Source organism: Struthio camelus, chromosome 32 (genome assembly GCF_040807025.1).
Source record: "Struthio camelus isolate bStrCam1 chromosome 32, bStrCam1.hap1, whole genome shotgun sequence".
In the NCBI taxonomy this organism is placed as follows: Eukaryota; Metazoa; Chordata; class Aves; order Struthioniformes; family Struthionidae; genus Struthio; species Struthio camelus.
The window spans coordinates 4,609,691-4,634,453 of NC_090973.1; the positions used below are offsets into that span (position 1 = coordinate 4,609,691).

The 24,763-nt window shown below is 57.0% G+C and overlaps 1 pseudogene; it reads left to right on the forward strand.

The window, feature by feature from the left end:
- The first annotated feature begins 4,781 nt into the window (after nt 1–4,781).
- On the forward strand, nt 4,782–5,717 carry LOC138063538 (olfactory receptor 14C36-like; annotated as a pseudogene).
- Nucleotides 5,718–24,763: the final 19,046 nt, after the last annotated feature.

A 24,763-nucleotide genomic window follows, 5' to 3' on the forward strand; every position in this document is an offset into this window, starting at 1 on the left:
TTGTCCACCAGGATCCTCAAGTCCTTTTCTGCAGAGCTGCTCCCCAGGCTCTCAGGCGCCAACCTGTAACACTGTGGGGTGTTGGTCTATCCCAGGCACAGGATAAATCCCAGGCATTTGTCCTTGTTGAATTTCACAAGGTTCCTGACAGCCTATTCCTGCAGCCTGCCTAGGTCCCTCTGAATGGCAGCCCTCAAACATATGACTGGTCTCCTCCGTCTCCAGTGTGGGGTCATTTACAAGCATGATGAGTGTTGCCTCCTCTCTGTCACTAAACAAGAGGATAAATGGGACAGGTTCCTGGAGAGATCAGCGGTGTTCCACTTCTCCCTGGCCTCCAGGAAGAGTACTACCCATTCACCACTGCCCTCTGAGCCTCATCATCCAAGCAGCTTGTTATCTATCTGGTTGTGTATTCCTCTACACATATGTTCTACCTTGCATACAAGAATATTGTGGGAGAGAGCATAAACTATCTTGCTCAAATCTAGGTAAAAGACATTAACTCTTCTCCAGCCACAAATACAGCTGTTTAATCACAGAAGGCAATCAGGTTGGTGGGGCACAATTTACACTGGGTAAATCCATGCTGACTGTTCCCTATCACCTTCTTCTCCGTCATATACCCAGAAATTTGATCCGAGAGGATTCGCTCCATGACACACTCCTCACCAAAGTGAGGCTGAACAGCCTGAGGGTCCCTAGGTTGTCCTGTTGGCCTTTTCTCAAAAACGGATCTAACATTTGCCTTTCTCCTGTCATTGGGACCTTGCCCAGTCTCCACACTCTTTCAAAGATGGTAGCGAGTGGCCTTGCTATGACAGTAGTCAGCTCTCGCAGCATCCTCCTATGCAGCCCATCCAGTCCTGATGACTTGTATGAGTTGAGTCCTCACCAGTAATCTCTCACTAGCCCTCATCCACTGTTGGTTGCTCTTCTCCTCAGGAGTCCTGACTCAAGGCACAGCAGCCTGGGAGACCTTGTTTGGGAAAAGTGAAGCTAACAAGGTGTTGAGTTCCTCAGACCTATCTGCCTCTGCTGTTACTAGATTCCCTGTCCCATTCAGCAGTGAGCCCACCCTTTCCTTTTGATTCTTTGATTCTTACTGAAGCAGTAGCAGCTCATCTTCATGCCCTTGTCATTCCCTGCAAGTGTCAGTCCTAGGGGAGCTTTGTCTTCCCTAACACCTTGCCTATGTTGCTGGACAATATTTCTAAATTCCTCCTTTACAGCCTCTTTCTCCTTCCCCTTCCCATATGCTGCCTTATTGCCCTGCCACTCAGGCATGAGTCACCTTTTTAGCGAAGCTGGTCCCTTGAGACATCTGCTAGCTTTACTGAGTATTGGTATGGACCATTGTTGTGCTTGGCAGGAGCTATTCTTAAAGACCTACTGCCTTTCCAGAGCTCCTGGGCCCTTCAGAGCTCCCCACTACTCCCTTGAAGAGGCCAAAGACTTCTCTTAAGTCCAGAGTCTATGCTCTGCTACTGTCCTATCTCACTCCCTTCAGGATCTGAGACTCCACTTTTTAATGGCCACTGTACACAAGGCTGACTATCCCATCCCTGATCAGTTCTTCCCTATTTGCAATTTCCAGATCCAGGAAAGCATCACCCTTCTTGGTCCATTTGGCAGCTGTGCTACGAAGTTGTCCCTGGCACCCTCCAGAAACCTCCTGGACTCCTTAAGCACTCTGCTGTTTGCCCTTCCAGTCAATGTCAGGGAGATTAAGGTCTTCCCATAAGAACCAGAGCCTGTGATGCACAGACTTCCTCAGGTTGCTTAAGGGAGACTGTGTCCACCTCCTCACCTTGGTCAGGTGGTCTGTAACTCCCATCAGAATGTGAAACCTATTCTGATGCTCCCCTACAAGCTCTCACCCAGCCCCTTGACCGTCCCAGGGAAGAGCTCCATTCATCTGAGCTGCCCCTTCACACAGAGGGCATCCTCCCTCCTCATCTTCCCTCACAGTTGCTCCTGAAGACCTTGTACCCTACCAGCACAGCCCTCCAGTCATGTGAGTGATCCCACCATATCTCAGTTATTCCAGAGATGTTTCACTCCTGTGCACTCCTGTGCATCTCTATCTGCTCCCCTCTGTGCCCCAGGCTGCATGCACTTGTGTATATTTGGGCTGCAGAGCCCCAGCTGTGGCACAGATTTGTCATGGTGAAACATGTTAACAAGAGCCAAGGACACCGTTTGTGCAGTGGCTCCACTTCAGAGCAGAGACAGGCTGGCATAGGTAGCGATGGCAACATAATGGTGAAATGAGGTTTCCACTAAGAGAGCAAATTCTGCCAGGGAGAAACAGAGCTGGGCCATGCAGAAATGGCAGGAGACGAGTTTCCTGCACAAGCTGACTTTGTAGCACCATGAGGCCTGTGACAGAAGTGAACTGATCTCCAGGAAGGACAAGGCACCCCTGAAGAAGTCCCTGGGCCTGGACAGCCTGAGATACAGCCATTCTGTGGACACCATTAGCACAGTCCATGTTCATATCATCTGGAGGTGGAAAGAAGTTCAGGAGGAGGAGAGCTAGAAGGATTTGGGACTGCAGAGATTAGAGTGGGGACCTTGGTGTGATGTGCTTCCCATTTTTGCACCACACTTGGGGTGTAGACAGGATGGACTTTGCCTAAAGACAGTAGTAGAATTCAGTTGTTTGAGCATAGGTAGGGAACCCAAGATGCCCTGGGATACTTGCCCAGGCACATGGCACATGCCTGGGCCCCCTTCTGTCTCTTCAAATATCACCAGGTGTTTGTGTGTGGGGAACTGACTCCCAGCCTCCATCTCCATTGATTACAATGGGAGTTTAGGCAAGGAGCTTGCATGCAGACATCTCTGTTGTGCACACTTCAGCTTGGGCAAGGGGAATCCCACCTCCTGTGTGTTTGTGGAGTTCACGGGAGGGATCTGAATCCCACTCCACCCCTGGGGCTTCTAACCTGGCATAAGACGTCCAGATTGGCTAATCTGAATTACCTTTTGAACCGTGAAAAATGAACTCCCTTCTTGTCCCTATCTAGGTGTCCTGCCTAGTTAAGAGATGGGAAGAGGGACTTCCAGAGTGGGACGTTTCTACGTCTCATAGATAACCCTCCTCTGATGAGACCAATTACAATGCTGGAATTGGTATACCTCCACTATTCAGAGAGAGAGCAGAGATGATTATTTTAGTGTACTTCAATGAACATTTCCCAGGAGGAGGGAGTACAAAGGATAAATAAAGTCACACGTTCAGCTGGGCAACTGTTTTGGAGTGGGACCAGGCTCCTGGGATTGAGAGAATTCATGACAACCTAGCAGCATTGCTGAGAAACAGCTCTGTGCAGGAGCAGCTCCTCTTCAAAGAGCAGCAGGGCTCCAGCTACTGCCTGCTCTTGCTGACATAAGATGAGGCAAGACAGAGAGAAGTGAAAGGCAGTGTGGAGTGGGAGGACAGAGCAGAGCTCACTGAAGGAGAAATCTTCACAGCCCTTGGCATGGTAAGTCTCTGGCTGTAGAGTAATACAACTGAGGTTCCTTCTAAACCCATCCCATCCCACCAGTGATTTTTAGGATGTCTTTCTTGGCTTCTCAAATGCAGAGTAGAAGGAGGAGCTTCAGAGCAGGGATTGCCTGCCACACTGTCAGAGGGACAAGACTTCCTGCTACCTTGTTCCAGGGACAGCTGCAGTGGTGTTAAGCCAGGGTGTGCACAGAGGTCTGCCCAGGGCTGTAATTCAGAGCAGTGTCCTTGCACCCCAGGGAGCTGTGTGTGGGGGCTGGGGCAGTGACTCTGTCACCCATGATGGTCAGCACTCAGCCTGCCCAGGGAACACCCCATGGCACTGCAGGGAGAAGCTCTGAGTGGGAGGATGAACCTATCAGGGCAGGTTCATTCTCCCATTAAGAGGCTGCTGCATGGGTCAGGGCTGCCCACAGCTCTAGCTCATGCACTGGGCATGTCCGAGGGGTCTTTTCAGAGGAAAGTGAAAAAAAGGCTACTTGAAAGGGAAGGAGCTTTCCCCTCGGTGTCTGTGTTTTCAGGTTCCTAATTTTGGCAGAGAGAAGAAAGGAAAGAGTTTTCTGGTTTGGCAAGGGCCTGGGATTCCTGAACCTTCACTCTCAGAGATCAGTAGGTCTGTGAGAAACCTCAAAAAAACCCCCCCTCAACCTACAAACAGCACCAGCATCACCTTTATGGCCTCATCAGGATTTATGTGACCTGCTCCTTAGGAGCTGCAAGCGCAAATATACCCCTGGCCAGTGCCCTGGCTATGGGAGGTTTCTGTAGGGCAGAACTGAGCAAAGTGAGAGTGGGATGGGGTCTGTGAGCACCAGCAGGGAAAAGACACTGGGACAAATGTGTCAGGGGCATCTTTCTCAAAGAAAATAAACAATATTTAAAACACTCTTCCACAAACCACATCCTTTAGAACTGGGTGTGAAGATGCTGAAAAGTCCTTCCACATGATGAGTAGATTTCATTTGACAGAAACTGTGAGTGTCAGAGCTATTCATCCCCATGCCCGTGTACCCCCTGATATACAGCAGGATGGACTCCTCCGAAGCCCATGTGTAGAGGTGTTCCTCACAACACACACTGCCAGCACAAACTAGAGCTCAAGCAAAGAAACTGCACAAAGGACCTCCCAATAAACAAAGAGGCAATGCAGTGTTCTTAATGAGAAATGGAACATTTTATTTATTTATTTATTTATTCTTTAAATGTCTGTCCTAACTTGTCCCTCTCTTTTTCTCCTTGGATAGTCCCCCATGTCCCAAGGAAGCAAATGTCCAACAGCAGCTCCTTCAATGAGTTCCTTCTCCTGGCATTCGCGAACACACAGGAGCTGCAGCTTTTGCACTTTGTGCTGTTTCTGGGCACCTACCTGGCTGCCCTCCTAGGCAACGGCCTCATCATCACAGCCATAGCCTGTGACCACCACCTCCACACCCCCATGTACTTCTTCCTCCTCAACCTCTCTGTCCTCGACCTGGGCTCCATCTCCACCACTGTCCCCAAATCCATGGCCAACTCCCTGAGGGACACCAGGACCATTTCCTACTCAGGATGTGCTGCCCAGGTCTTCTTCCTCTTTTTCTTTTGTTCAGCAGAGTGTTCTCTCCTCACTGTCATGGCTTATGACCGTTTTGTTGCCATCTGCAGACCCCTGCACTATGGGACCCTCCTGGGCAACAGAGCTTGCGTCAAGATGGCAGCAGCTGCCTGGGGCACTGGTTTTCTCTATGCTCTGCTGCACACTGCAAACACACTTTCACTACCACTCTGCCAAGGCAATGTCGTGGAGCAGTTCTTCTGTGAAGTTCCTCAGATCCTCAGGCTCTCCTGCTCAGATGCCTACCTCAAGGAAGTGGGGTTTTTTTGTGGTTACTCTTTCTGTAGTGTTTGGGTGTTTCATTTTCATTGTGTTGTCCTATGTGCAGATCTTCACAGCTGTGCTGAGGATCCCCTCTGAGCAGGGACGACACAAAGCCTTCTCCATGTGCCTCCCTCATCTAGCTATTTTCTCCCTGTTTGTCAGTACGGGCACATTTGCCTACCTGAAGCCCCCCTCCTTCTCCTCCCCAGCCCTGGATCTGGTGGTGCTGTTCTGTATGCAGTGGTGCCTCCAGTAGTGAACTCCCTCATCTACAGCATGAGGAACAAAGAGTTCAAGGATGCATTGAAGAAACTGGTTCAGTTGGTACTGTTTCAGCAGCAATGAGCTGTCCATCTCTCTTTACAAGTGATTTCCAATTTATCTCAGGCAACTCTTGTGCTTTTGGTGTTCTATCTGCGATAGTCATGTTTGTACACAAATGTTTGAATTCCTCCCTTCTCCAGAGGCACAAATCCCATCTGTCTGGCCAAGAGGCTTTCTGTAAATCTGCCTCTCACTGTGTCAGAGCTGGCCTCCCACATAACATCTCTGTAATAAATGATGATTTTCTCAGTAATGTGCCTGAAGGTTGGGCTCTTCTTCAGGAGCTGGAGCGAAGAATGCACTCCTGCAACTGCACCCGAAAAGGCCCTGTTGCTGTGCTTGGGTTTGCAGGGTGTGCTCATTGGGTGATGTGTGAGGGAATGAGGGCTGGATTCAGCCCTCACTTGTGGGTGCCCAGTGCCCCCAGAGAGAGTGAATGGTCAAGAAGTATCTACTGGGGACTGTCTCACATATTCGAGGGCTGGTGATAGCTTCTGGCTCTTCTGGATGGGAATATGGAGCCACCTGGAGAGCACAGGGGATCTCCCAGGACAGTTTGTGCCTGGGATGGGCAGTGAGTGGAGTCTCACAAAACCAGGTGGAGTCACTCAAAGTAAAAGGCTAAACCAAAGAACACACCTAATGAGGACTTGGCTATCTCAGGAGAGGCAGTGGGGACTCAGCAGGCAGAGGGAAGGGAGCCTCAAGAGTGGTTCATATCATCTACCATGAAAAACCGTGGGCTGGATCTAATGACACATGTGAACCCATACTGAGCCACTGGAAATGCTTTTTGTGATTGCTCTGAGCATCTTCTGCAGCCACAGACCCTGGGGCTCTGGGGAAAGGAATCAAGATGTGAAGGGCCCTCTGAGCCCACGTAGGAACCCACAGTGCATATCTCTCATTGGAAATGGCTGCCATGGGCTGCCTGCATGGTCCCAAGGATCCCTGCAAGACCATACTTGGAGGGAAAATTGAAATTGTTCTCCTCCGGCCAAAGCAGATGTTGCGCATGGGCCAGGAATGAACCCTTGAAGAAGGGTGTCTCACGCTTTACTGGGGACACACATGAGCTCAGTGTGATGTCTTTACACCGTGATTCTCCTCAATTCCATTTAGACCATTGTGCTGCAGAATAATTTTGGCTGTGAGGGAGCTCTAGTCTCTAATAATTCTCTAGTCTGAGTTCCTAATCTGTCAGTCACTTGTCCTAGCTCCTTCTCAAAATAGCTCCATTTGGTCCACTCCAAGCTGGTCCACTGTTTGATCCCTTAAGGAGAAGATATTTTCCTTTTTTTTAAGTGGGAGGTCTCATGTTTCCACTTGTGCCCATTGCCTCTTGTCCTTCCACTGTCCATTTTTCACCAGAGCGTGGCTCTGATTTCTCTGCACCCTCCCATTTGGTTGCTGTAAAAGAGCAATAAGGTCTCCCCTGAGCCTCCCCTTCTCCAGGCTCAACACTCCCAGGTCTCTCAACATCTTCGTATGCCTCATGGGCTCCAGGCCCCAACCATTGTTTGGTGTCTGCTGTTCCCCATCTGTCACTGCCTTTCTTGCATGAGGGAGCCACAACTAGACAGAGCACTCCACATGTGGCTCACAGTGTCAGATGGAGGGGCCTCCACTGCAGGCTGTTCCCTGCAAAAGGAGGAAACCCCGATGTTCCTAGCACAGAGCTGATGTCGAAGCAGCATCCAGAGCCCAGCCAGCCCCAGCAGCCTCAGCCCTCCCTGGCCCAGCCGCAGGGCCCTGAGCAGTGCTGCTCACCCTGCCCCACTGCCCCTTGTATTTCACATACCCCCATGCCCTGTCCCAGCCCTGATGCTGGCTGGCTGCCCTGGGCCAGCAGGGCAGCTCCAGCCACCTGCAAGGGGCAAAGGGCACAGGAGGAATGGGCTGAGGGGAGGCTGGCATCCCTCTGCCTGGCTGGAAAGGGATCTGTGGTGTGGGAAGAGGTGCAATATAGGGTTTTCATTAACAATGAGAGCATAGGATGTAACATCTGTCACAAACATTGGTAGATTTTGGTGACCAACCTTTAAGAATATCACACCCATGATGTTCGGTAAGGCTCATTTCCTCTTTTACTAACCAAATCCATTTTTTATTATCATTTATCATCATTCCTTCTCTTTCTTCTAAGCACTTTCCAGTTTCAGACAGGTGTTGACTAACCTTGGTGGTTTTTTTGAAAAAGTTGTCGAGTTGATGGAAGTGTTGATGGAATTCCAAGTGTTACTGATGTATTAAATGGTACAAAATAAGACTTCGTTTGTTCAGTCATATGAGAAGTTAACCAGTAAGTCTGCTTGGTGATTTGGTCAAAAAACATATGTCACATTTCAATGGCAAATGCTGCCTTTCATGTCTGTAGTTCCCATTTCACTCTACTGTAAAACCAAGTGCAGCTATCCATCCAGTGTTACTACATATAGCTACATTTGGACTAAGGTTAGAACTTAGGGTTCGTGTAACTTTATTGCTTACTGTAAGTCATTGACCGTGTGCTATTACAGCTGGTATTCCTCCTGTAACTAATTTTAAGGATGGCTTGCAAATTAGCTTCAACACCCGACTTATCCCATGGGCAGTGTAGAAAGGCAGAACCTGGTAGAAATCGGTTTCGGGTGTCCTTCCAGTTATTGGCATTCCCCCAGTGAGAAGGTAATGCCAGATTTCTCTGCAAAAGAAGACACCCAGGTCTTGGACATCATCCAAGCCTCACTTAAGGTTATTTCTACTCCTGTAAGGATGTATTTCCAGCCTTCAGGTATTTGGATGAGCCTGAAGGGGGGCCTAAAACAAAGGCTACCCTCTGATTCCCTTTGTGCTGAGATTAATTCAGCTTTCTTTGCAATAGCTATGGCGAGCCACACCCTACGTTCTTCCCTGAATCTTCTTCCATTGTGGGGATTTATTGGTCGGTCACAATGCAATAAGCAAGTAGAGTTAAATTATTTGGAATATGTTCTGGGATATCAGATTAGAATGCACATAGGTGCCTTTGTCAAAATAAACAGCTAAAGGTATGAAAAGAGGCTTCTAGGCTTAAATACAGTCGAGGATGAACTTCAAAGAACATGAACTCAAGGGTTTGAAAAAGAAAGATTGCTTTTATCCTAAAAAAAATAAATCTCATTTTTAATGCAGTCATCCCAGACAAATTTCTATGTGAGTTCACATGAGGTTAGCTGTTTTGCTTTTGTAAAACACAGGGAACATGTTGTAAGTTTTACAACAATTTTTTAGACAACGGACAGACATCTTTTTCCAATTCTAACCATGCTGGCTGAATAGGCCAACATCCTCCTACTTATATTAGTAGAGGGCTTAATTTATACACTGCGTAACGTGCTTCCGCCTGAATCAGTCCAGTCTGCTCCTCAGCTCTTTGACCTAAGCTAAGTCTGTTTGAAGCCCATTTGGGAGCCCTCCCTTGACCCTGGTTGCCAGCAGAACTCCCAAGGGCAATAATCTCTCCAGCACAGAGATGGCAACAGATTCCTGGGGGGATGATACTGCCTGAACCTGGTGGAGCTCTGGGCAGAGCGAACCGCTGTCTGCAACCCCCTTTTCTTCACAGAGCGCAGCTGCGGTTTCTGTTTTGATTGAGCAGCTCACGCAAACGTTCACCGTTAGGGCACGGCAGAGCTGTTACTGTGTGGCATGTTTTCCGGCTGGACTTTGTCATTTCGCAGGAGCTTGATCATGGAGATCCTCAAGCAGTCGAGCATGCGTTCAGCGTGTTGAGACGGTATCAGCGCTGACTCCCTCCCTGAAGTCTGGGCTCCCCGAATCATCAGTTCCAGCGAGTCTGAAGTTAATCAGCGCTGCGTTTCATCGTTTGGCTGTGAGAGGCAGAAGGAAGTGAAGAGGCCTCAGGACTTGGCCAGCAGGAGCTGGGGAAAAGGCTCGCTGAAGGCCAAGGCCCGGCTGAGGTGGCCGGGGCGGCGGGTCGGAGCTCCCTGCTGGGCTGGGTCAGGGGAGGCTCCGGGAGGGTCCGGCTCTGCGCAGGGTCTCTGGGGAGCGGTGCGGCCCGGGCTGAGGGCGAGGGCCGGGCCGAGGGCCGGGGCGAGCGGGAAGGGGGCCAGCTGCGGGGCGGCTCCGCGGCCGGGCAGGGCCGGGCCGGGGCAGGGCTGGGGGCGGGTCGGGCTGCGGCCGGGGCCGGGCTCCAGGGCGGCGGCGCCAGGCCGGGCCGGGCCTGACAGCAGCGCTCCACCTGCGCCCCGCCTGCCCCGCCCTCTGCGCTGGCGGGCCAATCAGCTGGCGAGGGCAGGCCGCGGGCCAACGGCAGGGGCGGGGTGAGCCGTGAGCGACACGCAGGCCGCCCAATGGCCGCCGCGCCTGGCCGTGGCGCAGCCCGTCTGCCCGCCCCCCCGCCGGGCCTCGGCCCCGGCCCGGGAGTTTGGTGCTGCCGCGGGCGAAGTCCTGGCTCTGCAGCTGCCCGGCCCGAAGGTCTCGGCCGCGGGGAGGGAGGCGTCGCGGGGCCGTGCTGGTGCCCCGCCGAGGCAGCTGCCGGGCGGGAGCTCTGGGCGCCAAGGCCGGAGGCTTTGGGGCACCGCCGGCTCCGGCGTGCTCGGGGCTGGGGCTCGCCCAGAGGGATCGTCTCTCGGTGCCGAGCCCCGAGGAGCGGTTTGTCCTGGACGTGCAGGTCCAGCCCCACCGCGGTGTCCGCGGGGCACCCGCTGGGGGATGGCTGTGGTGGTGGTGGGTGTCAAGGAGGTTGGTGTGGTGGGTCACAAGGATGGCTGAAGGGCTGGAGCGTCTCCCGTCGGAGAGAGGCTGAGGGAGCCGGGAGTGTTTCGCCTGGAAACCAGAGTGGTGGTGGGATGTTTTCCGGGTGTCCAAACAGGTGATGTAGGGAGGGTGTGAGGGGGACGGAGACCGTGGTTCGGAGTGGTTGTCAGTGGTGTGGAGTGAGAGGAGGAGAGGGAATGGGCACCAAGTGGCCAAGCAGGAAATTCCACCTTGTTCACTGTGAGGGTGGTCAGAGAGTGGAGCAGGTTCCCCGAGTGTCTGTGGGGTCTCGACTGTGTGAGATACTGCAAACCGTCCTGGCCTGGTCCTGGGCAACCTGCTGTAGGTGCCCCTGGTTGAGCAGGGGGTGGGAGAAGGGGATCTCCAGAGGTCCCTGCCAACATCATCTATTCTGTCACTCTGTGAAAACAACAAACTCAGAACAAAAGCAACTTTTTGAGGAAAAATGAGTAGCCAGAAAGTTATTAGCAGCAGCTAGACTGGCTACACTGTTTTCAGTGCTTGTGGATGGGAGGAGGGAAAAGAAATAGGATTTTCGATTCAAGGTCTTCATATCATGCTCATTAAGAAAAAGGAAAAAAAAACTCATGAGTTGGGCTTTCAGGATGGAGGCAGCTGTGATGTTGCTGCTGGGAGGTGGAAGGACTACAGGAGAGGGGCCTGGAGGCAGCAGCCACCTCATCTGCCTCCTGCAGCAGAATTTATCCACGTGCTGGTGACCAGGACTTCCCTGGGGAAAGGCTCTCGCCCTCTCTGCTGAGTGGGAGAGCCTGGGAAAAGGAGTTTCTGAGCTGAGATGCCGAGCACCGAGTGCTGGGGGCTCTCGCTTGGTCTGCTCGAAGAACTGGATGCACTGGGAGGGTGATATTCTTTCTTTTGAGGGAACAATTTCCTCATGTGAGCATGCAAAGACTAGTCCTAGACTGGAAGTGCCTAGGATGGAGGTCCATGAGTCTGTTTGGCACCTTCCTTACTCATTTGGCATTTCTGTTTCTGTGTGGCCAGATGCAAGGGCCCTTGGTACTTCCTTTTCCTCCTTTGGACACCTCATCTGATAGTGGTGGACCTTTCTCTCTACAGGGCCATGTTGGCCAAATCCTTGGCTCCCAGCAATCAATGCACTGCCATCAGTTCCTGCCTCCAGTCCCACCTCTCTCAGTGTGCCCTTGTATGAGAGATGCTCCAGAGCCGTAGTCATCTTTATGGCCCTTTCCTGGAGTCTGTGCAGCAGGTCCATGTCTTTCTTGTACAGGAGAGCCCACATTTGGACCCACTTGAGGCTCCAGGTGCAGCCTCACCAGTGCTGAGCAGGAGGGAAGGAGCTCTTTTCTTGACCTGCTGGCAAGGCTCTTGCTACTGCAGCCCAGGATACTGTTGGCCTCCTTTGCCATGAGGGTGCATTGCTGGCTGATGACCAACTTGTCCACCAGGACCCGCAGGTGCTTCTCTGGAAAGCTGCTCCTCAGCCGGTCAGTCCCCAGCCTGTTGTGGTGCATGGGGATATTTCTTCCCATGTGCAGGACTTGGCGCTTTTGTTTGGTGACCCTCATGAGGTTCCTGTCTGCCCATTTCTCAGGTTCCTCTGAGTGACGGCACAATCATGTGCTGAATCAGCCACTCCTCCCAATTTTCTGTCATCTGCCAGCTTGCCTCGGATTCCTTTGGCCCCATCATCCAGATCATGAATGAAGATCTTAAACAAGGTTTGCTACATTGCTCCCAGGATCCTTCCTGGACTGCCTCCATTCGGCTGTGCTCCCACACAAACCCAAGAGGTACCTGAAGGCAGAATTAGTCCACGTCCTGCTCTAATGAATGATGTGACTGGGATTTTATGGCATCGCCTTCCTCCAGTTTTCCCAGTCCTTGCAAAGGATTCCTTGCTCTTGCCCCTCCCTCACTCCCAAACTAGATGCAAGGGCGCACAACACGTGTCTTCAGGAGAGTGTTCCAAATGCACCTCAGGCTCCGAGGAAACTGTCTTGCCATCTTGGGCACATAGGAAAGAACTACCACTGCTACAAAACACTGGAAATGTCTTGCAATGTCATAAATGTAGAGACTACATAGGATGAAGAAGAAAGCTAGGAATTTGTTCCACACTACCGTAGTCCCAAAGAAAGTAAACATCTCCCTGGCCACCAGCAAGGAGGTCGCAGGCTGCTCCTTGCTGACAGATGTGAAGAGTGCCACTCAGCAGACTCACACTCAGTCCCCAAAGGAGAGACACGGGCAGTCCCTGGAGGAGAATCAGCCTGGTCGTGAGGTAAATGTGGACCAGGCAGCAGTCGTGTATGTTATGGGTAAGGGGCTGGGGAGGGCTCTGGGGAAGGAGGTGCAAAGGCCAGAGGGGGAAATGCCGAGCTGTGGGTCTGTCCAAGTGCTGTGTGGGGTTGGTGTGTGCACATCAGCAGAGCTGCTTAGGCAAGAGCAATGCAGGCCTGAGCCCCTTGTGGCTAGTTGTAGGGGTCAGAAGGGATTGCTTGTTGGAGCACATCACAAGGCAGCTACAGGCACCGCTCCTGTGCGCGAGGCTCCTGCCTGCCCTTTTTGGGAAGGCAGGTACTGGGACGCCCGGCACAGATGCTCACTGCGAGCTCGCTGGGAAAGGTCAGCACTTTCTCTCCCGTTATGGCCAGAGGAGGAAGGCAGCTTTTCCCTGTCAGCAGGGTAGTGCGAGCACTGTGCATGCAACTGCGGAGACATTAGTTAAATGTGAAAACAGAAGCTGCCCCCCAAAGCGCTGTGTGTTCTGCTGCAGCCTGCCTGTTGCCTTGGGAGTTGCCTTCCAGGTGGAAAGTAGAGGGCAGCCGGGAGAGTAAATGCAAAGCAGGCAAAGTAAGAGCTGGTCAAGGCCACCCCTTTCTCTGTCCCTCTTAGGATCACTTGAGTGAGCTTTAATTCTGGAGGTGTTTGAGAAGGAGGCATTTTAAATAGCCCTGCAGACTTAGGAAACTCTCACCTTCAAAAACCAAGACGCTAACTTGCCCTCTTTTCTCTGTTCTTCAGATGATTATTTAGCTTCATTTGGAAGGGTACTTAATTTTTGGAGTAGGATATGCTCTTCTGGGACTGACTTTTTTGTGTGTTTGAATCTCCTCACAGCTTAGGTGCTAGATTTATTCATTAATAGTCATGGAGAAATTTTCAATGCTGTGTTGTCTAATAAGGCAAGAGAGAGAAAATGTTTGGAAGAGTTTCTTTAAAATGCAGCTCTTAACCGTCTGGCATCCAAACAGAAAGCCGGTGAAGATCTTCTCCAATTCCAAGTGTGCTAAGTGCATTTTGAACCAAGGAGGAGCTCCCTGGGAAGCACAACCCCATGAGAAGCCTGTAACAGCCCCCCATCCCGCGTGGGGATCAGGCCAGGGCAGCATCTCCCACGGGGTGGGCTGTGACGGGGGTCGAGAAGGGCTGCAGTGCCCCCCGTCAGGGGGTCCCGGCCTCCCCCCACAGAGGCGTCCCGGGAGGACAGTCGCAGCAGGGCTGAGGTCGGGCGCCGTTGGGGAGGGGTCTCTGCCCATTTTGGAGGCTGGACAGTGCGGGGAGCCCCCGTCCTGTCCCCGAGGGGAGGCGCTGGGTCCCCCTGGGCCCGTGGTTCAGCCCGGCCCCGATTCCATCCCGGTGCGGCAGTTATCGCCGTGGGAACGCGGATGCAGCGGGCTCCAGACGTGTTGCCCAGCACCGCGTGGGGCAGCAGGAGGATCTGGGCTCTCCCCGGAGCAGGCACTGCGTGGAGCAGCAGGAGGACCTGGGCTCTCCCCGGAGAAGGCACTGTGTGGGGCAGCAGGAGGATCTGGGCTCTCCCCGGAGCAGGCACTGCGCGGGGCAGCAGGAGGATCTGGGCTCTCCCCGGAGCAGGCACTGCGCGGGGCAGCAGGAGGATCTGGGCTCTCCCCAGAGCAGGCACAGGATCCCACCGCCCCTCGGCGCGAGCTATGGGGAGGCGAGTCAGAGTGCAGAGTTGGGTGCCGCAGCCGCAGCAGGTAGGAGGCGCTGGGTGGGATGGGAGGCAGGTCAGGGCCATGGGGCTGGGGGCCGGGGTCGGTCCTCACAGTGTCCCCAGACCCCCGAGGGGGTGGTAGGCAGGGACCAAAGTGGTACCTTGGATGGTTTTGCCACGACAGCCGTCCCGTGCTGGGTCCCCACAGCTCTTCAGAGCTGACAGCCACAGACATCCCCTCCCTGTCCCCATCCCCATCCTCATCCCCATCCCGGGAGAGCTCTCGGGGAACGGTTTTTACCCTCCTGCTGGCCAGGGTCCCTGTGCACACACACAAAGCTGATGCTCTTTCAAATCCAAACAGCCCCTTTGGGTCCAGGCAAGTGGCAAGGGTACCCTTAGGGCAGGAGCTGTCTGCATCAAAAGAGGAAGAGCTTTTCCTTCAGTCCTAAAATCCCAGAAACTGCCTGGCCTCAGGCACACAAAGCCTCTGTGTGATGATAAGGCTGACATGAAGGTGAAAGGTGGCCACAGACCACTGCCAAGAGCCCTGGCACAAGTTGCAGCCGCCAGGGCTGGGACAGCACGGGGACTGGAGCCCCAGGCACACAGTCCCTCGCACAGCGCCAGCCCCTTCGGGGGGCTGGGGATCACGGGACAGGGTTCCCTCCCTGGTGGCCGCACACTTGGGGCTGACAGCTCCATTGTGCAAGGGGTTCTTGTCCTGCCCACCTGGATCAGTGCGTCCCCTGTCCTTGAGCAAGGCCACCGCACATGCACAGAGCAAGGCCACAGCCGAGGCATGGAGACACTCAGTTCTGCCTTGTGCCGTTTCCCAGCAGGGCATCGTGAGACGGTTTCTCACCTTCGTGGGGACCATGCTGTGGAACTTGTGGCTGTGGTGTTTTATCCAGCTGAAGACGTGGGGGAGAGGCGAGCAGCAAGGCAGCCGAGGAAGAAGGCGGCTCCAGTGTACTCAACTGGGTAAGAACCTCGTGGCCAGAAGTACCCTCAGCTTCTGGCAGCGGAGGCAATGGGGAAGGTGCCCTCCAGGTTCCTGACACAGGGTCTGGGGTCAGACTGTGGCATGGCCCTTGGGGACACGGGCCTGTTCCATTGTATTGAACATGGCCCTGCTCCTCCCACAAGGACAGACCCTTCTGGGGAAAGCTAGGTGTGGCAGCTGGGAGCCATGGCAGCCTCATCACATAGCACCCTGGTGTGTCTTGCAGGAGCCACATCCGACCGCCGTGTGCAGCCCCTCATCAACGGTCAAAGACCTGCTCTCTCCTACAAGAAAGGGACAGGCTCCTTCGTGGCACAAGTCATCTCCGCCTTGGTGAGTGCCGGCCTCGTGTGGGCTCTGGTGCCCCACCAGTGCCGTGTCACTGATGCCAGCTCACTTGGTTTCCCACAGACCTGGGCTCCTGCCTCTGCTCAGAGGCGAAAACGGACACAGGCTTTTGGCATCCTGTGGCGAAGACCGCCAGATACCCGTGTTCCCTGTGAGGTAGGGGAAAAGGCTGTTTCGTGCCCTTGTTCCTCCATCTTGGGGCCTTGACTCTCCCCTCCGTGCCTCAGTTTCCCCATCCTGGATCTAGCACTGGCCCACTGGGCAGCCTGTGGGCTAAGTCAGAGGAGAGGCAAGCTGTAGGCTCTGCAAGCAGCAGGGTTTGAGAGAAAGGTGCTGGTCGAAGGCCAGGCGAGAGTGGGGCTCCTTGGGGTGTCTCCGGGGAGTTCATCTTGGGGCAGTGATAGTATCGGAGAGGAGGGGGACAATGCAGTATAACAGTCTGAGAAGAGCGTGGGCAAAGGGGCTCTCTCTGGAGCCGTCATGGGCAGGAAAGAGCAGGCTCTGCCCAGGCATGTGTGGGATGAGGACTGTACTGCTAAAGGCCCGTTGGAGCAGGACAGGGACCAGGAGTGGGGTGGGGAGCAGGCTGAAGATTGTGAGGAGGCTGGAGAGTGGGATGAGGTGCTGAGGGCAGCCTGACAGCAGCAGTTAGGGACAATTCCCCCCTCTGGTGCAGCAGGGGAGGCTGGGGTGAGGGCAGCCCCCCGGGGCAGGACAGGCTGCTTATCCGTGGAGTCGGGAGGAGAGCCCAGGCATGCACAGCGTGATGTGGGGTATAAGTACAAAACTAGGAGCTTGGGAAATATGTGTCTCTTTCTAAAAAGTCCTGAATCGTCCCTCACAAAGGAACCTTTTGGGTGGGTGGCTCAACACCATTGCATTGAAAGTGGAAATAAGGTGGGTGCTTTCACTGGAAGGGAAAAGGGGGCTGAGGGAGCAGCTGCCTGTGTCTGTGGGAAGGCCTGGGGCTGCCGTGGGGCAGCATGCAGAGCACCGGGGCCCCTTGTGAGAAGCTGTGTGGGATGAGAGGGCTGCCATGGGGCAGCATGTGGAGTGAGAGCTGTGTGGTGCCGCCTGGGGAATGGGAGGGTTGTGGGCGTTGCCAGGGCTGGCAGCTGCCCTTAGGGCAGCATGTCCTGCAACCCCCGCATGTGGGGCCCTGCTTGGAGGGAGCCCTATCCCTCTGCCTCCCCACATCCCCCTTTGCTCAGGGTGGGGAACCGTGTGTCATTGCAGTCCCTGACAGCGAGCAGCGAGACACCGAAGCCCAGGAGGACAACCGGCCGATGGGGAAACCTGGGGGGTACCGTGGCGCTGAGCACCAAAGCGCTGCCTCATCCCGTCTGTGTAAGAGGCTCTCTGGGGCCAGGCTCAGTGGTAGCATGTGCCACTGTGCTGAGGAAGGGCTGTGGGAGTAGTGAAATGGGAGGGTTTGTGGGCCGAGGAGAGCCCTGAGGGGAGAGTGTGGGTACCTAGCCGCACGGGGCGGGAGGCCCAGTGCTGGGCGCTGCAGAAAATGGGAGAAAGTGGTGAGTGTGTGCCCACTTGTGGAACTAAAGGGAGGGTTAAGTCAGGCTGTTCTGTGTGTGGAGCAAAGGAGTGGGCTCAATCAGGGTGCTTGAGGGTGAAGCCTGGCCAGTGCTTTGGGGCAGTGAGCAGGTGGATTTCCAGCCTTCCCCATGTGCCGAGAGCGTAATTCTCTTGCTCCTGTGAAAGCACCACAGAAGGCTACTTGTGACCGACTGACCTGACAGTTTCTCCTTTTGCAGAGTGTGGAGCCACGCAGGCTGTGGCTCCCAGTCCACCAAGCCAACGTGAGGAACGTAAGCGCTGCTCGCAGCCTCCCGAGTGCTCAGCTCGGGCCTGCTCTCCTGCCAGGCAGAGACTGTCCAGAGCTTGTCTCTGCAGTGACGGTGGCCCTGGGGGACACGTGTGGGGCACTGAGCTGTCGCTGCTTGAAGCGACCTTGTGTCTATGTAAGAGGAGCAGGCTAGGGGAACAAGGCATTGGGACAGCTGGTTCCCTGCTGCAATGGAGGAAGGGTTTGGAGAGTGGAGGGGAGGGAGGCACTGGGGGTGGGGGGTGATGGACCTGTGAGCCCCAGCCATGTGGGGTGGGAGGAATGGTAGTGGGTGTTGGTGGAAGACGGGGGCTTAGGTCTGGACGCAGTCCTGGAGCAAAGGGGTGAGCTAGCTCAGGGTGTTTTCGGGATAGTTCTCGCCCCTGCTGCTTTGGTTGGTGAGCAGGTTTTGTGCAGCCTTCCCCATGGGCAGAGGTCAATAGGTTATAGAAAGGCAGGGTTTCACTCCCTTCTCGCCTGCTGGCAAGCAGCACACCGGCACGCCAGGGATGAATGTGCCCAGGCAAGTCCTTCAGAAATCCAGGGTCAGGGGAGGTTTCCCCAGAGGTGGGTGGGAAGGGGGATGTTATGTGCAGGGTGTTGGTCCCGTGCCTCGTTCGTGTGCAGTGCAGGGGTAGGTAAAAGCCTTTATTTTGATGGGGCCTGCCAGAGAGACGCAAGGAAGACGAGGGACATGACCACGCGCCCCAGAACAGCAGGTTTGCCGAGTCGAGCCAGGATCCCAGAGCTGACTGCAGAGCGGAGAAGGAGCCCTGAGCCACAGGCCTGCTCGCCCGAGCCGATCGTCGTTGACGACGCCCCAGGGACAGGCGATGCTTGGGACACCATTCGGTGCTGGACCCAGGACATGAGCCAGAGCCTGGAGAAGCCTTCAGCCTCGCCTCAGGTGAAGGAGTTTCCCTGTCTTGATGGGACAAGTGATGGGCAGCAGTGTGTGGAAGGGATTGGGACATAGAGGAAAAGCCAGGCTCCAGCAGCCCGAAGCAGGAGGGCTGGGAGGTGAGAGGGAGGCTGCCTTGAGCGCAGCACCGCCGATGGCCCCTTTGTCCCTGGAAGCACTTGATGGCCAGGAGGGGTGTTGCCTGGAGGAGTAGGGGCGGGGGGCTGCTAAGGGCACTGGGGCATGTTGGTTTGCGGTGGGCAAGCAGGCGGTGCTGGAAGTGGTGGTGGGTGGCAGGCAGCAGGAGGAGGGAGCGGCAGTGTCGGCGGGGGCATGGGTGCCATGGTGGGAGGAGGTAGGCGGGAGCCAGCCTGGTTGTGTGGGTATGTGGGGAGAGGAGGGCGAGTGGGTTGTGGGGAGGTGGGCCAGATGGGTGGGCGGGGGGGCGGTGATGGTGCCAGGAACAGTTTACTGGCACCTGCGAGGGTGCTTGGCACCGCGGGGAAGACCCTGCTTGTGGTGGGAAGGTGCAGGGCAAAAGCTGCCAAGTTGGTGTGGAGGGAAGGGAAGAGAGAGAGGCTGTAGTTGGCGTGGGAGCAGAGAGGTGGGCTGGCTGTGGTGCGTGCTCCCTTGTGGGCCCTTGGAAAGGGAGTGAGGCGAGGTGGGAGGCTGCTGAGCAGAGGGGCGCTGTTGCTGCTTGGCACCATGTTGGCCAGGAGTAGGGCTGGCGTGCTGCGTTGCGCTGCAAAGGCCTCCTTTGCTTTGTCAGGCTGTGGAGAGGGCCAGCACAGCCGCCTCGGAGCCTGGGAGAGAGCAGGAGGCGGCGAGCAGCAGCGGCGGCATGGGTGCTCAGGTATGAGCTAAGGAGGGAGCTGAGGCGCGAGAGGTTGTGAGGAAGGGCTTTGTTGGGGCTCTGTTGGTGGGCAGAGGTGGTGGTCTGCTGGGGGAGGGCGGTGTGAAGTTGAGCTGCTGCCCCCAAAAATGCTCCTGAGCTGAGGAGCCCTGGCGTGGGCAGAGAAGGAAACCATCTTTGCTTCTCTCCCGGCTCCACCAAGCAGGCCCATGATTACCCCGCTTGGCCACTGGCTCCCCGAGACGGCAGCTTGGCTGCAGGCTTGGGGCAGGCGTGTGGTGCATGCAGGCCTTCCCGAAAGGAGCAGCTGCCTTTGCCGCTGGGGCCTGGCCGTGCAGCTGGGGCCCCCATTACACTCTGGGGAAAGGTGGCACAAAGGCAGTGCGCCAGCATGGTCTTCAGCCCCGCGTGCTGCCAGCCAGCTGCCCTGTGATGCAGGGAGCCCCTCAGGCAAGGCGTCTGTTGTGCTCGCAAGGCTTTGCAGGGGGGCTACTTGGGGGCAGGCAGGCGGCAGAGGCCCAAGGCGAGGGCCAAGCAGGGTGGTGGGTGGGAGCGCTTTGTGGTGGGAGTCAGGGCAAAGGAGTCGGGGCTCTTGGGCTCTTGGCTTGTGACTCTTGCCTGAAGGATTTGGGTGCCTTGAGGCCTGTTGTGCATGGGAGCTGCGTGCCAATGTGCCCCCAAAGGGCCAAAGGAGGCTCCTCCTGAGTGCCTGTGCCACCAATTTCTTCTCTTGTAGAGCCTGGAAACTGTGCCACCACCGGTCCCAGTCTCCGCACCCAGCAGCAAGGACGTAAGTGCCACTCCTAAGCCCCATATGCTCAGCCGGGTGCTGCTGTCTGTGCACTCGGAGCTTGTCCAGGGTGTGCCCACGGCTTGCTCGGTGCAGGTTTTCTAGGCCCACAGAAAAAAGAGGCCTGTTGAAAAGAGGGCGAAAAGTGCAGGCTGTGCAGCTGGTGCGCGTGTTAGAGGGAGGGTAGGAGGCAAGAGTAGAGGTGGCGGTGGGCGAGTGCTGCATGGGCGTGGGGAAGGGCTGTGTTTGGGGGTGAAGTGGCGAGGCCGTTGGTGCTGTGGGGTGTGAGGCGTTTGGAGGGTGAGGCTGGGCGGGTGGAGGTGGGAGCAGGGCCGTGTTGTGGTGGGTGGCGGCAAGTGGGCGAGGAGGAGTTGGTGGTAGGCGGGTGGGAGTGTTGGAGCGGGTAGGGGAAGAGGAGGTTTGCTGTCAGGTGGTGGCAAAGGGTATGTGTGTGGGGAGAGGTGGTCATGGTGGTGAGCGTAGGAGGGCGGCTGTGTTGGGTGGCCGTGGTGGGAGCCCGTTGGCCCGAGCAGCATGAGGTGTAGGCAGGTAGGGAGGGGCCACGCATGCAGCCTGATCAGCATCTGCCTGTGGCGAAGGTGCGTCCGCTGTGCGGGGCTTGTGCCGAGGCCACAGTGGTGCTGGGGATGTAGCAGCAGCTTGCCATCCCTCCATGGGTGATGCTCGGTGACAATGTGCCCTTGGTGGCTTTGCAGGTGGCCGCCAGAGCAGCTGCGAGCACGGCCAGGGAGAAACCGCGGCGGTTCCTGAGGGCGCAGCGGCGGGGAAAGCCTCCTGGCGTGGAGCCACCAGAGCTGGTGAGGGCTTGGGCCAGGGCAGGGCAGTGTGGTGGCAGCTGTGTGCCAGTGCTGTGTCAGGAAATGGCCTGGGGGCCCCTTTGGTGGTGGCTCTGAAGGAGGGGCGCCCAAGGCAGGCCCAGTGGGTGCCCCCGCACTGGCAGCGTGCTGGGGCTCGGAGCTAGCGTCTGAGCGGCCATGGAGAAGGCCGTGTGAGGGTGGGTGTTGGAGGCACAAAAGGCTCTGCGGTGGCCACAGCACGTTGGCGGCTGTGCGCCAGCAGTGGGCTTGGCCGGGCCAGGCGAGGATGGGGTAGTGGCTCTTGGAGTTTGCCAGCAAGGCTGGCGTGCAGTGCTGGCGGTGGGGGTGCGGGAGGTCTTTGAGGAAGGAGCTTCTGAGCATGCGTAGGGCAAATGTGGTCTGAGGCTGGTGAAGTCGTTGCTAGTGGAGTTGTGGAGGGAAGAGGCTGGGAGGTGAGAGCGGGGCTGCCTTGAGCGCAGCACCGCCGATGGCCCCTTTGTCCCTGGAAGCGCTTGATGGCCAGGAGGGGTGTTGCCTGGAGGAGTAGGGGCGGGGGGCTGCTAAGGGCACTGGGGCGGGTCGTTGTGCGGTGGGCAAGCAGGCGGTGCTGGAAGTGGTGGTGGGTGGCAGGCAGCAGGAGGAGGGAGCGGCAGTGTCGGTGGGGGCATGGGTGCCGTGGTGGGAGGAGGGAGGAGGGAGTGAGGCTGGTGTGTGGGTGTGTGGGGAGAGGAGGGCGAGTGGGTTGCGGGGAGGTGTGCCCGATGGGTGGGCCAGGGGTGGCAGTGGCCGTGGCAGCGCCAGGTGCCTGGCACCTGCGAGGGTGCTCGGCACCGCGGTGAAGACACTGCTTGTGGTGGGAAGGTGCAGGGCAAAAGCTGCCAAGTTGGTGTGGAGCGAAGGGAAGAGAGAGAGGCTGTAGTTGGCGTGGGAGCGGAGAGGTGGGCTGGCTGTGGTGCGGGCTCCCTTGTGGGCCCTTGGAAAGGGAGTGAGGCGAGGTGGGAGGCTGCTGAGCAGAGGGGCGCTGTTGCTGCTTGGCACCATGTTGGCCAGGAGTAGGGCTGGCGTGCTGCGTTGCGCTGCAAAGGCCTCCTTTGCTTTGTCAGGCTGTGGAGAGGGCCAGCACAGCCGCCTCGGAGCCTGGGAGAGAGCAGGAGGCGGCGAGCAGCAGCGGCAGCATCGGTGCTCAGGTATGAGCTAAGGGGGGAGCTGAGGCGCGAGAGGTTGTGAGGAAGGGCTTTGTCGGGGCTCTGGTGGTGGGCAGAGGTGGTGGTCTGCTGGGGGAGGGCGGTGTGAAGTTGAGCTGCTGCCCCCGAAAACGCTCCTGAGCTGAGGAGCCCTGGCGTGGGCAGAGAAGGAGCCCATGTTTGCTTCTCTCCCGGCTCCACCAAGCAGACCCATGATTCCCCCGCTTGGCCACTGGCTCCCCGAGACGGCAGCTTGGCTGCAGGCTTGGGGCAGGCATGTGGTGCATGCAGACCTTCCTGAAAGGAGCAGCTGCCTTTGCCGCTGGGGCCTGGCCGTGCAGCTGGGGCCCCCATTACACTCTGGGGAAAGGTGGCGCAAAGGCAGTGCGCCAGCATGGTCTTCAGCCCCGCGTGCTGCCCGCCAGCTGCCCTGTGATGCAGGGAGCCCCTCAGGCAAGGCGTCTGTTGTGCTCACAAGGCTTTGCAGGGGGGCTACTTGGGGGCAGGCAGGCGGCAGAGGCCCAAGGCGAGGGCCAAGCAGGGTGGTGGGTGGGAACCCTTTGTGGTGGGAGTCAGGGCAAAGGAGTCGGGGCTCTTGGGCTCTTGGCTTGTGACTCTTGCCTGAAGGATTTGGGTGCCTTGAGGCCTGTTGTGCATGGGAGCTGCGTGCCAATGTGCTCCCAAAGGGCCAAAGGAGGCTCCTCCTGAGTGCCTGTGCCACCAATTTCTTCTCTTGTAGAGCCTGGAAACTGTGCCACCACCGGTCCCAGTCTCCGCACCCAGCAGCAAGGACGTAAGTGCCACTCCTAAGCCCCATATGCTCAGCCGGGTGCTGCTGTCTGTGCACTCGGAGCTTGTCCAGGGTGTGCCCACGGCTTGCTCGGTGCAGGTTTTCTAGGCCCACAGAAAAAAGAGGCCTGTTGAAAAGAGGGCGAAAAGTGCAGGCTGTGCAGCTGGTGCGCGTGTTAGAGGGAGGGTAGGAGGCAAGAGTAGAGGTGGCGGTGGGCGAGTGCTGCATGGGCGTGGGGAAGGGCTGTGTTTGGGGGTGAAGTGGCGAGGCCGTTGGTGCTGTGGGGTGTGAGGCGTTTGGAGGGTGAGGCTGGGCGGGTGGAGGTGGGAGCAGGGCCGTGTTGTGGTGGGTGGCGGCAAGTGGGCGAGGAGGAGTTGGTGTTGGGCAGGTGGGAGTGTTGGAGCGGGTAGGGGAAGAGGAGGTTTGCTGAGAGTTGTTGGGAAAGGGTGTGTGTGTGGGGAGAGGTGGGCATGGTGGTGAGCGTAGGAGGGCGGCTGTGTTGGGTGGCCGTGGTGGGAGCCCGTTGGCCCGAGCAGCATGAGGTGTAGGCAGGTAGGGAGGGGCCACGCATGCAGCCTGATCAGCATCTGCCTGTGGCGAAGGTGCGTCCGCTGTGCGGGGCTTGTGCCGAGGCCACAGTGGTGCTGGGGATGTAGCAGCAGCTTGCCATCCCTCCATGGGTGATGCTCGGTGACAATGTGCCCTTGGTGGCTTTGCAGGTGGCCGCCAGAGCAGCTGCGAGCACGGCCAGGGAGAAACCGCGGCGGTTCCTGAGGGCGCAGCGGCGGGGAAAGCCTCCTGGCGTGGAGCCACCAGAGCTGGTGAGGGCTTGGGCCAGGGCAGGGCAGTGTGGTGGCAGCTGTGTGCCAGTGCTGTGTCAGGAAATGGCCTGGGGGCCCCTTTGGTGGTGGCTCTGAAGGAGGGGCGCCCAAGGCAGGCCCAGTGGGTGCCCCCGCACTGGCAGCGTGCTGGGGCTCGGAGCTAGCGTCTGAGCGGCCACGGAGAAGGCCGTGTGAGGGTGGGTGTTGGAGGCACAAAAGGCTCTGCGGTGGCCACAGCACGTTGGCGGCTGTGCGCCAGCAGTGGGCTTGGCCGGGCCAGGCGAGGATGGGGTAGTGGCTCTTGGAGTTTGCCAGCAAGGCTGGCGTGCAGTGCTGGCGGTGGGGGTGCGGGAGGTCTTTGAGGAAGGAGCTTCTGAGCATGCGTAGGGCAAATGTGGTCTGAGGCTGGTGAAGTCGTTGCTAGTGGAGTTGTGGAGGGAAGAGGCTGGGAGGTGAGAGCGGGGCTGCCTTGAGCGCAGCACCGCCGATGGCCCCTTTGTCCCTGGAAGCGCTTGATGGCCAGGAGGGGTGTTGCCTGGAGGAGTAGGGGCGGGGGGCTGCTAAGGGCACTGGGGCGGGTCGTTGTGCGGTGGGCAAGCAGGCGGTGCTGGAAGTGGTGGTGGGTGGCAGGCAGCAGGAGGAGGGAGCGGCAGTGTCGGTGGGGGCATGGGTGCCGTGGTGGGAGGAGGGAGGAGGGAGTGAGGCTGGTGTGTGGGTGTGTGGGGAGAGGAGGGCGAGTGGGTTGCGGGGAGGTGTGCCCGATGGGTGGGCCAGGGGTGGCAGTGGCCGTGGCAGCGCCAGGTGCCTGGCACCTGCGAGGGTGCTCGGCACCGCGGTGAAGACACTGCTTGTGGTGGGAAGGTGCAGGGCAAAAGCTGCCAAGTTGGTGTGGAGCGAAGGGAAGAGAGAGAGGCTGTAGTTGGCGTGGGAGCAGAGAGGTGGGCTGGCTGTGGTGTGTGCTCCCTTGTGGGCCCTTGCAAAGGGAGTGAGGTGAGGTGGGAGGCTGCTGAGC